At 37.9% G+C, this 11,341-nt stretch overlaps 1 pseudogene; it reads right to left on the bottom strand.

The window, feature by feature from the left end:
* Positions 1-8,530: 8,530 nt before the first annotated feature.
* LOC114103766 (U6 spliceosomal RNA) lies at positions 8,531-8,643 on the bottom strand (annotated as a pseudogene).
* Positions 8,644-11,341: the final 2,698 nt, after the last annotated feature.

Genomic DNA, 11,341 nt, shown 5'->3' with positions numbered 1-11,341 from the left:
GGGCACCTTGAGTCACACACAATAGCCTAGGAGTGTAATTCAGGGTGGGGAGCCAACCACACCTGCACAATCTTAGGGAGGGGACTGGCCACTGCAGAAAGATGAATAGTGTGACTTAAGGTGAGGGCTTTGGTCACATGATATCAGTCAACCTAGAAACTCATTAACCATGTGAGGAATCAACTAATCAGGACTTTGTGATAAAATCCCACTAAAAACTTTTGTAACCTTCAGGTGAGTTTCCCTGGTCGCATGACAATTTTGGGACAGCCAGTTGTCCTGACTCCACCGAAGGAGCTTGAGGGAAACTCTGTGCTTGGTACTTCTACAGCACACTCAATGATCTTTGCCCTATGAGCCTCCTCCCTTGGCTGATTCTCATTTGTGTCCTTTTTTGCAATTAACTATAATCCTAAATATAACAGCTTTTAGTGATTTCTGTGAGTCTTTCTGGTGAATTGTCAAACCTGAGGGCTCTAGTCAGGGTTTGAGAACCCTGAACTTGGTGGCAGAAGTAATGACAGTCTTGAGAAGTGCTGCAGTCTGGCTGGGCACAAATCACGAGCCACTGACGCAGGAACAAACTTTATTTCTGAACTCCACCAGCACGCTCCACACACACTCCCCGGAAAAAATGCCGAACCACACCACGTGGCTCCTCCCGGGACATACTACTCCAACAGGAAATCCCTCCTCCGGAATTCCCTCCTACTGAACTTCCCCAACCAATGGGAACTCTCTGGGAGTCCCGTGAGAGCTCCAAAGTAGCAGGTAGGCCTAATCAGACAGCAGGGGTCTAATCTCCAATTGAATGTGCATCTTAACATAATCATTATCATCTCAATGGCTTGCTGGGGTCACCTTTCAACCAAAAATGCCATGCGTCATTCCTACTTGGCTATGGCTCTCAGCAGAGAAGCATGCCCTCCAGCTTTGTAGTTGGCCTTTGTAGTTTTCCTCAAAGTAGGATTTGACTTTCTTTGCCTTCTAACAGAAAAAAAGTTTATATTTTAAGGACTCTGTATGCTTTCTAAATGAAACATCCATTAGGCTCCTTTATCCAGTATTTTTCTAAAATGAGTTCATGAAATCATTTAGTAGATAACCTATTGAGTTTAATTGAGGTGTTTAAAGTAGTTAAAAAAGAATTCATTTGAATTATCTTTGTGTATATTCTACCAATTTTTTTTATTAAAGAGAAAATAGCATGTTATATTAATACTTAGTAATTGTATGATGTTTGGCAAATCACAATTTCTTTGCATTTGAGATAGGAATTTGAGACAAGGGAGAGACATTGCAGAGGCAGGTGGATCACAAGTTCAAAGCCAGCCTCAGCAACTTAGTGAGGCCCTAAGCAACTTAGTGAGATCCTGTCTCAAAATTAAAAAAATAAAAAAAGGTCTGGGGTTATGTCTCAGTGGTTAAGCATCCCTGGGGGAGGGAGGGAGGGAGGGAGGGAAGGAAGGAAGGAAGGAAGGAAGGAAGGGGTTAATTTCATCTCTGTATCAATTTATGAGCTGAAGGCATAATAATCTTAGGCAAATTACCACTACTACATTGTAGTTACCAATTCTGTACAAATTATTGTTCTTAAATGAATATAGTTTTTAAAAAAATTTATAGAATCAAACTACCTTATACTTTTTACTATTGTATTTTTATACATTAAGTATGTGAAAGAAACTGATTCCATTGTTTTTTTTATGCATTATGACTAGCAACTTGTAGTTGTGTGTGTGTGTGTGTGTGTGTGTGTGTGTGAGAGAGAGAGAGAGAGAGAGAGAGAGAGAGAGAGAGAGAGAGATGGGGATTGAACCTGAAACAAAGATTTAAACTTTTCACTTTTGCCTACAACTGTCTGATAGGTAATTAAAAGCAGGATTAAAGACTTGGCATCTCTGCCTCCATTTTATATCTGTTTCCTATAGTCTGAGTCACTTTAAATTCCAGAATAACAAGTCTGATGGATAAATATCTTGTGACAAGAGTCAAAACTATGTACAAGGCAACAGCAATTTTCTCATAGTGACAAGAGCCTGATAGCCAAATCCTAAGATAAAGATGGAGACCACTACTGGCCAAGATCATCTACCAATATCATCTGCATCAGCAGCTGTGAAGAAAAGCCTCCAGCTGTGCAAACACCCAATCCTTGACCTTATTCTCCTTTCTACAAGATCTCAAAGTCATTGTCAGCCCCTGGATAACAGTGATAAGGACACAGTTTCCCTTGTCTCCCAGGATAACTACACTGATTAAAGTTTCTTTCATGCTTTTCACAATTACTTTTTCTGTTTGTTTTTTGGGGCAAGAGTCCCAATCTCATTTGTTGAATTCCCAGAATCAGGGCCTCAACATTCCCAGTCCTGTCAAATTTTGATTACTACAGATCCACAAACACACTTTTTTTTTTTTTTTGGCCAAGTTTCTTGCATTGCCACTAGCACTGACTTATTTTTTTGGTAATTAATACTATTTTAAAAAACTTTTCTTTTTTTATTTTTATTTTGATGTATCAGACAAGGTATATTCTTAAAATGCTTACCAAGATAACTCTTGAGTAAAAATGTAACCGATATTTTACAGAAATTTCCTGTTATTGTTGATCAAATAGAAGGTGTTTTCAAGTCAATCCGTTTGGTATTATGATTCTGCGGTGTGTGTGTGTGTGTGTGTGTGTCCCCACACCTGCTATACAATTTATATAATACTAATTAGATGGGTGCTTTCTTGGCCTTGTGAATAAGATATATTCTTTTTTCACTTCCTCAGTCATGAAAAAACATATCCTATCAACTATTCAAAGATAGGCTATCGACCTCCATTCGAACCTGCAAGCTGTATATTTACTCTTCTTTTTGAAATTCTGCCTTTCCAGGAAAATACAAGACGAAGAAGTGACAATAGAGAGGAGCAACGTTAACTGTCCCTCAGTTCTTTTCCCTTGCTCTTCTTTCTTCCTGACCTCTCTTCTTTCCACTCCTTCAGCATAATCGGCTTTAGGCCCATAAGTATTTGGTGAATCACTTTGGCCTTTAGTGACAAAAGTATGCGGGCAAACGTCTCAAGACTTTTGAGAGGGGACGAGCTCTCGAAACTGTTTCTATGGACACAGGACGCGCGTTGTTTTCGGATCAGCGCGGCGGGGAGTTCCGAGCCATCCGAGAAAGTGACGCGCGGTTTGTTTGGAAAATCTGGAGATTAACATTTGTAGGGAGGTAGGAGAGAATCTTTCCACCCGCTCCCCGGCAGGAGGGTCTCGGGGAGAGCGCGGATGGGGGAGGCGCGGTGTCCACCTGGGTGGGGTCTGAGGGAGGCGGGGCAGATAGAAAACCCCTTTGCCTGTTCTTAACATTACCGAGCTGCCTCAATTTTGTCCCAGATTTTGGCTTTAACTCATTGCAGCATAAAGTGTTTCGACTTGGGCTCCCTACTTTCTGAACCGGGTGGAAGGGGCAGGGGAACTGGGGGCGGGGCGAGACGTGGGAGATGCCCTCAAGGGCACATAATTGATGCATTCCCAACTTGCCCAAGACAGAAAATACTTGGAATGGTTGGCTGGAGTTCATCACTCTTGTGGTTGGTAATTATGGTGTGATTTCGAGTTGGCCAATTAATTCATCGAATCCTTATCCTTATTGGTTGCTCACAATATTACCAAAGCGTGTATACCATACCTTTAAAAATCCTTTTATTTTTTTCCCCCTTTGGAAACTTCTCTTTTAATCTCAAATTGGTGACAATTTGTAGTAAAGATTAAAAATGAAGAGTAAGCTTTCTCTCAACTTCTCTTATAACAAAAAGGGGCCAAGAAAATGTATGTTATGTCTTGAGCTGTCAGTCATCATATGTGAACAAATTTAAAACAAATAAAATTTTAATACATGTTAAAAAAAAGAGAGAGAAAATGTATGTTATGTCTCTGAGCATAGGACCAGGTTTACAGTTACCTCTTTTTATAACAAAATTTTTAACTAGTTCTCCCTATTCAATGGCTACCTTAGTTTGCAGGTCATAAAGGCTGGGAGGTAAACAACAGAAATTTGTATATTCACAAAACTGGAGGCTGAAAACCAGACATCAAGGTGTGGGCAGGGCTACTTCTTCCCAGATCTCTCTCCATGGCTTGCAGGTGTCTGCCTTCTCTCTGTCCTCACAAGGTCTTTGTATGTTATCTCTGACCTAATCTCTTCTTACTTGACATCAGTCATAAGGACCAGGACCCACGATAACAATGTTATTTTAGCTTGACCTCTTTCAAGGTGGACTTTCCAAACACAATCACATTCTGAGGAACTGGAGGTTAAAGCTTCATCATATGAGATGGATGGGAGTATAATTCAGTCTATAACATGGACCATTTATCAACATTTTAGATTTAAAAGAAGATTCCTTTGTGTCTGCACTTGGAATATGAAGTGCAGGAATTCACCACTTTTTTCATTATGGAGTAAAAAATTAACCATGTAGGAAGTAAAATGAGGACTTACTGTGGTCTCAGGATAGTGTTTAGAGTCTATGTTAGATACAAACACAAGGCAGGGGCCTTGTCCTCAAGGAATAAATGTTTAAACTGATAAAGCCATAAAATGGAAGTAAATTTTAATGTTTCCATTTTCTAGATAATTGCTCACTTCTGCTCTTCAGTTTGTGAGTTTAGAGATTTTTTTGGTTTCCCTGAATTATTAAGAGGAGACGTTTAGAACTTGCTGAAGAAGCCTTCTCAAGGGAGCTTATTATATTGACAACCCTGGGTTTTGTTCTTTTTCTTTTCAGTCCCCAAGGTGCACACTGTTAAAATAAAATAGTGTCCCTAAAAGTAGGTTTTTTAAAGCTGTATTATTTTAGTAATGACTCATCTTCTGTTGTGCTAATATGTTGATGCTGAAATAAGTCCAATGTGGACAGACCTTTGATTTACTACAAGAGTGATTTTGGAAATGTATTGGGTCCTAATTGACAAGTTCTCTATTTCACTATATTTTTTTCCCTCAAGAAATGGTCATTGCTGATCCAGTAATTAAGAACATAAATCTGAGTTTCCTTTCAAAACAGTTTTACTGAGTTTAGATTTGGCAAGAACCACATTGTGTAATAATTCACTGTTTCATGTTTCATCCTCTATCCCGTAAATCATGAAAGAACATTGTTCATTACAGATAAATTGGAATGTTTATCCCTAAAATGTTATATTCAGGGACATCTCCAAATTAAAATGTCATTTTTCAGATTCAGATAGTTCTAAAATGCTCTGCCTGGCGCTGAGGTTCAGAGGTGGGTAACCCAATTTTTGCTTTCAATGAGCCTCAAGACAGTGGAGAAGAGATGTGTCAAAGAGTGAATCTCTTTAACATGAAACAGTGTGTGCTGCGTGTGGCAATGGGGGACAGAGTACAACAGGAGCTCATAAGAAACAGACTGTCACAAGGCAAGGAATGAGTAGACACCAAGTAGAGTTCTTAAGAGGACACCTTTACACCAGGATTTGATAGAGTAGGCTTGCGACTGGAATTCAGGAAGAGAGAACATTCTGAGTGGAAGAAAAAGCATGAGTACAGCACATGGTGGGAAAAGGGGTAGGGAATATCCAGGGAAGGAGGGTAGAATACGGCGGAAGATAAAAACGCTATGATGGGAGATCATTAGAAAAGGGAATTGAGCCAGATCTTAGGCTGTCTTTTCTTGAATGGCCTCGTATGTCTTCTGAAGATTTGGGGGATCATTCTGCAACTAATAAGGAGCAAGCCAAGATTTGCACACTAGAGCTGGATCCGATCCTATTTAAGACAGCTCCAATGGCATTTTGAAGGATCAACATTTGAAGGATGCAGAGGAACTTTAGGGGTAAGCAAATTAGAAGGTGCAGTAATCCAGGGGAAGAAAACCAGAAAGCTGAAGATTGGACAGGGAACAATGACAATGGAAATCAAAGCCAGGATCGGAAAGGTCTGGTCCTCTTTGTGTCCATGCAGACTCACTCTTCATGTGACAGACTGTGCCCGTGTCTAGCCCTGAGATTCTATGAGGTAGGCTTCTATGACCACATAAGAACCTTGTATTCTAGATGGAAGCATTGCACCCTAATTGTAAGAACATATAAGAATGCTTCAGTGAGAATTCTTTAAGTGAGATCATCTCTCCCACCTCAGTTACTATATCAGTTGAAAGGGAATAATTAGATCTACTGAATACAAAACTAATTTTTTTCGGGGGCTGGGGTATGGAGACATAGTAATGATTGGGCAATTTTCCTAAATAGTTCCTATTGATTCAATTCTACCCTTGGGTTTGTTTTTTTTTTTAATTTTTTATTGTTGGTTGTTCAAAACATTACAAATTTCTTGACATATCATATTCCACACTTTGATTCAAGTGGGTTATGAACTCCCACCTTCACCCCATACACAGATTGCAGAATCACATCAGTTACACATCCATTGATTTACATATTGCCATACTAGTGTCTGTTGTAGGACCATGAGTTTTAGTTTTGGCTCACTGAACTCTAAATAAGAATTTAACAAAAAATTCAAAATGAAACCAGGAGGAAGTTAGGGAAGGAAACAAGCTAATTAGATGACATTATTACAGAAGATCTTAAATTGTTGGATTACAATACAAGATACCAAAGTGCTTAAAATTCTTAATGTTTCCTAAGTTCCAAAGTGATTTTGTAGAGGTATAGCTGAAGAAATATACTGAGAAGGAAACAAGTAGCCAATCAGACATATGGAGACCATTGTTGACTGCTTGGTGGTGGGCATGGCAGAAAAACATAAAATGGTCTACAACTGGAGAACATGCATTTTGCAGCATTTATAGAAAGGAAATCCCATTTTATCTCTAACTGGTAAGTATATCTTCACTTAGATTATTTATTCTATCAAACACTTATATGTTGCCATTTATATTTGCACAATTGAACCTCATAACAATCTTGTGAAGAACTTTTATTATTTCTATTTTATAGATGGACAACACAGCAAGTTAAACACAACTCACTACATTCACACAGCTGTTATGTGGTAGAGTTAAGAATCAGTGCAGGCAGCCTAAATCTAGTGACCATGTTCTTAAGCAGGATACTAGGCTACCTTTCTAAGTTTGAAAGTTGGGAAGAGTCAATGTTTGCTATATTGCTTTTAAATATGAGAGCTATTCCTTTAATTCTTATTTCCCTTCAACCAATTTTCTCCTCCCCCTCCTCCTCCTCGCCCTCCTCCTCCTCTTTACCCACCTGTCTCTTCTTTAAGCTATGGCTTTATCCAGAAGAACCTTGATAGGACTGTCAAAGATTTGTACATACTTATGAAGTAAACAAAAAGCAAAAGCTTGAATGTAGGCTGAAAGCAGCAATAGCATTTATACTTGTTGCATTTCTTCTGTGACTGATAGTTAACTCATTTAAGATAGCTCCAATGGCATTTTGAATTTAAGTTGTTAGGTACACTTAAATATGAAGATAAATTAGGTTCCTAGCTTCAAAAAATACATAGTGAGGAGGAGACAAGGGTATGAAATATTTAGTTAGAGAAGGTAAGTGTTAGTCTAGCAGTGCACATAAGATTTCATATAAACGAAGACATTTGGCTTCTAAATCATAGGATTGGGGAACACTTCCTAGCAGAGGTTTCACTTGTGTTGGGTCTTGAAGGAGGAGGAGAATTTAGGAAGACAAGGAACAGAAGAATGGCATTGTAGACAGAATATCAAAAGTAAAGGAATGCCTGATAATCCTAGTGGCTTGGGAGGTTGAGGGAGGAGGATCGTGAGTTCAAAGCCAGCTCAGCAAAAGCAAGGTGCTAAGCAACCTAGTGAGACCTTGTCTCTTAATAAAATACAAAAGAGGGCTGGGCTGGGGATGTGGCTCAGTGATGGAGTACCTCTGAGTCAATCCCTGGTACCAAAAAAATAAAATAAAATAAAAAAAATAAAGGAATAAATAGAGGTATAACATTTGAGGAACCACAGGTTGCTCATTTCATTGTGATAGAGTTATCAAGTATATTTCAACAACAAGCAAGTTAGGTTAAACATTTAGCCAGAGGCCAGACTATAAACCTCATATGATAAATTAAGGACCTTGACATTTGTTTGTTTGTTTTTTGGCGGGGTGGGGGGGTGGGGGGTTGCTTTGCAATATAGGAAGTTGAACCCAGGAGTACTCTATCATGGAAATATATCCCCAGCCCTTTATATTTTTTTTGTTTTGAGAAAGGGTCTCCCTAAACAACCCAGGCTGTCCTTGAATTTATGATCCTCCTGTCTCAGCCTCCCAAGTAGCTGGGAATACAGATGTGTGCCATTGCACTTGGCCTAAAATTTGTTTTGAAAGCAGTTGGAGGAATTGGAGCTCTAAACAGAAAGACATATGATTATATTTTTTTTTTTGAAAAAGTAATCAGATGTGAAGAATAGAATGGAGAATAGAATGGATCCAATGTAAAGACAATTTTTTAAAATATATGAATGTTATCTTTTTATTTTAATTTGTTATATGTAACAACATAATGCATTAGAATTCATTAAAAATATGGAATGCTTCATGAATTTGCATGTCATCCTTGCACAGGGGCCATGCTACTCTTCTCTGTATTGTTCCAATTTTAGTATACAAATTTTTAAGCTGTGCAATAATCCAGGAAAGAAGTTACGAATCCTAAATGGAGGCAGTAGCAATGTAAATGGGTAAGAATAGAAGAGCTAAAAAGATATTTAAGATGTGGCATATACACATTTAGGTGGGGTGGGAGTAAAAGTTTTCCAGTAAAGTGGGGACCAAATTCTGTTTTTTGAGAAGAGCTGCATCACAATAGCATTAAAAACAGGTCACCAGTCTTCATTTCAATCAATTCTAACTGAGAAGGTCTGGGGTGGCAACTGGGAATCAGTATTTCTTGGAGGTTTCTTGGTTTATTCTGCAGTGTAACCAAGGTTGAGAATCATTATGATACCTAAGAGTGTGAGCTAGAAACCTAAGAGATGCTAACGTGATAATGAAGATTGGAAGAGATTTTTGGTTGGGGGATAAAAACAACAGGGGAAGTTTACTCTGAAATCTGCAGTTGGAGTTCCTATGGGAGATGTAAGTTAGCTGGGGATATTGGTTTGGAATTCAGAAGGGAGATTTTGTTTGAATACAGGTGGCAATAGATGAAGCCATGGGTCTCGAGAGGTTATCTTCCAAGAATATATGGAAAGATGAGAAAGATGGTCAAGCCCTTATGAGCACCAGTATTTAGGGGGTGAACTGAGGAAGAAGGACCAAGTTGAAGACACAAGTAAACTCCAGAGAAGGCAGGAAGATGTGACTGTTGTCAGAGAAACCAATATTAGCCAAAGTTACACCAATTCAAAGAAAGAGCAGAAAAGTATTCATTAACTTGCTAACATGGACTTTGGTCTCTTATTAAGGTTTGGTTTTGGAATGCAAATGAGGTTTTTCAAAGTCTAGCAAAATCAATCTCTTATAGTTTGTATATATTTATAATAATCATTTACAAGGACTGGGGGTCCATTGCATTACCAATCAAGAGGCTTTGGTGAATAACCAAATGTGTCCAACATAGAAAATAAATCTTTAGTCAAAAGTATAAAAGGATTGACCTCATTGGAAATATGAAAAAACTCAGTACTTAGAAGATATATGAAAATACTCAGCATGGATATTATGAGAAGTTGGATAACAAAGTAACTTTTTTTTTTCTAAAAAACTATTTTAGGCCACAGTATGTAATGGAACTTATTGCTATTTGAAGTATCATTTAAAATAGGTTCATATATTGAAGAGATTATGTTTCAGTAACACCTCTTTACTGATATAAAATAATAGATCCCTTTTAGAAGACATACCCTCTAGAGTTCATTCCTAAATCTCTGTACTGTTTCTCACCTTAGTTCTTTACCCGGTAGCTTTAACCATTACACAAAATCAGGTGGATCAGATTCTGATTAAATGTGGCAGGTGGGGATTCTGTGTGTACCAGTACTCCAGCAGGATCAAGTATAAACAATTCTTGGGGGAGGGGGGAATCCCCAAATCTGTTCTTCTTGATGGTGAAGGTGAAGCCTTTCCAGATCACTTCCTGAAGGTTTCCACCTTCCAGAAGGTGGAAACAGCTCTCGGCTTCACCTGCAAACTGAAGAGGTGTTTTTTAAAACACACTCATAAATGATGTTTGGCAAGTCTTTTAAAAATATGTTTTTGGTTTTGTACAGTTCAATGAAGTGATGTTAAATTTTTAAAAAATGTAATTCATCCTAAGAAAATATATAAACCATTGGAATGAAAACTTCACATCATGCTATGCTGTTAAATGTCTTATTATTATATAGAATAATAACGTTAGAAATATGTTGTAAATATTTCATTTCCAATCATGATTGCAACTGAATTTTGTGATTCAAACTGGATTTTGTTTTAAAATTTAAAATCAATAAAAATATTAAAAATTGAAAAAAGTATTCATTAAATTATAATAGGCCTTTTGTACCCTTGGTTTAATGAGAAAAGCAAGAAAGTTAATTCCTGGTGTTTCCTCACCTCCACCTTCTCCCAGGCCATTTATCAGGCACGATTGGCACATTGCCAAAGATCCATGAAACTGTGTGCAAACTGGAAGAAAAAGTGTTGGTTCCAAAGTATAAGACTTCAAAGTGAATCATATTCTGTTAGTTTCACTAACAAATTTAGTATTCATAAAATTTTTATTGACACTCAAAAATAATTGGTTAGTTTTCCTCAATTTAAAAATTTTGTGATATGTGTAGTGATTTTCCAGAATTCATAGCAATAGCCAAATAATTCACTCATAGCAAAATAATTTTTAAACAAAACCATAAACATTGTTCCATATCATAGAATCCCATATATATAAAACTGGATGACATGGAACATTTTAAAATGTGTGATGTGAGGTTGAAGATGGGAGGACTCTAAAAGTAAGAGGCATAGAACATCTTACTCTAAAATGACCTGCTTTCTGTTCCTTACCACAAGTAAGCAGTGTGCCACAGTTGTCCCTCATATAATTTATACCTTCCCTAAACTGGGAAGCCCATTCGCTTAAATATGCTGGTCTTTCTGGTTATTTACCTTTCTGTCTCTTACTGAGAGGTAGAAATCTTTGATTCCCATGAAAGCAATTGTACTGAGGAATAGAGGTGTCTTACCCCCTTGAATTCACATACAGGGGAAACACAGAAACTAAAATACCTTAGGGCACAAAAGGATTGGTTCCTGGGCCTCAAAAAGAAAAAAATACGTAGTGTTTAAGTAATCTATTATTCTCCTCTAAAATCTGCCCCTGCTTTCCTGTAGGAGACTCAGAGTCCAAGG

This window comes from Marmota flaviventris, chromosome 10, assembly GCF_047511675.1.
Source record: "Marmota flaviventris isolate mMarFla1 chromosome 10, mMarFla1.hap1, whole genome shotgun sequence".
NCBI classification, from domain to species: Eukaryota; Metazoa; Chordata; class Mammalia; order Rodentia; family Sciuridae; genus Marmota; species Marmota flaviventris.
This window is presented reverse-complemented; position numbering and strand designations above follow the sequence as displayed.